At 34.6% G+C, this 1,501-nt stretch overlaps 1 protein-coding gene across 1 annotated transcript in view; it reads left to right on the top strand.

The window, feature by feature from the left end:
• The window catches only part of Smp_133840 (hypothetical protein), a gene marked incomplete at both ends in the record, with an annotated part of 58,833 nt that overhangs the window by 49,485 nt on the left and 7,847 nt on the right, over positions 1-1,501 (top strand). The window lies entirely within an intron of this gene.

The following is a 1,501-nucleotide window of genomic DNA, read 5'->3' as shown; positions in this document are numbered from 1 at the left end:
AAACCCACTTGATTAAATTAGTATATCTATGCAACTCAGATACGCACTGCTGAGGAGTCCCATAATAGGACGAAACGGCCGTCCAGTGCTTCCAGGTTTTCTATGGTGGTCTAGCTTCAATTGACTCACGCTTTCAACTATGAAAATACTGAATCTCCACAAAACCCCTTCTAATAATAATATTATTATATGTCTATTTTCTTTAAAGTCTGGATATTGATGTGATTACCTGATTGTATGTTCCAGGAGATCCTAAAACGCTTTAGCAAATGACTCAAAGGAGGAGATCAAAGAACGTCACATTCATATAACCATTGAAGATTGACCACATATATAACTAATTATTCGATAGATATAGATAGGATATTGACCAATAACTTCTAAAATACAAACGTTTACTCGCTAAATTGGAAACTTTCAAACTTACATTTAAGGGTCTTAAATTCGTATCAATCAAGTACATCTGCCAATGATGTACAAATGTATAAGTAAATAGACTAATTTTTGAGTAATGAGCAATACACTGTGTCTGATCTATAACACTAATTAAATTCTATCAATCGAATTGTGACATAACCACCAGTGTAAGTGACTCGACACTATGTACTCCCAGGTAGTAATGAAACCCTCGGGATAGAGTGCGATCAACACTAAGAATCAGAGAAACACCATGTTGGTTACTACTCATTTATTAATCATTGTACATATTTCAGTAGTAAAGGTTAGTCATAGCTGAAATAGCTCAGTAGTAACATCTCAAATTGAAACATCATCTGACATACGTTCGGATGCTATAGGAAGCATTAGCTTCCTTAATACTACAAATATCCCTTTCTGGAAAGTGGTAACTGTCAAGAAACTTAATTGCAAGATTTTTTCGACTATCCCTCTTTATTTACATAATTTCTTATCTTGACTGTCAATCATATTCTGTCATTCCTTAACTAAGCTGAATGTCAGTACTTGTACAAAGACCCAACTTAGACACGAATGTACTCAAGCTAACTAAAGAACATCAAAAAAATACTTAGAAAGGCAAGGACGTAAATAAATTTAAAGATTCTTGGTTTTAAGGTATTTTAAAAATCACTAACATTCATTATGTAATGCGAAAGTGACAAAGCAAAAACGAAGAGTGGCTAGCAGTGGACAAAACACACATCCTGGATTCCTCTGCTAGCCACTATCCATCTCTGCTTAGAATCCTTGTGAATTAAGACAATATCGAGGCAATACATACAGCATGCACATATTCCAATAAGATACTGATCAATTGCAGTCCTAAACATCCATGGTAAGATAGATTCAAGTAAACAATACCAAGTGAATTGAAAGTGATAACTGTTTGTATAAATTCATTTAGTATTGATTGTTTGAATCTTTCATAGTTGAAAGCGTGAGTCAATTGAAGCTAGACCACCATGGAAAACCTGGAAGCACTGGACGACCGTTTCGTCCTATTATGGTCTATCTTCAATTGACTCACGCTTTCAACAATGAA

This window comes from Schistosoma mansoni, chromosome W (genome assembly GCF_000237925.1).
Source record: "Schistosoma mansoni strain Puerto Rico chromosome W, complete genome".
In the NCBI taxonomy this organism is placed as follows: domain Eukaryota; kingdom Metazoa; phylum Platyhelminthes; class Trematoda; order Strigeidida; family Schistosomatidae; genus Schistosoma; species Schistosoma mansoni.
This window is presented reverse-complemented; position numbering and strand designations above follow the sequence as displayed.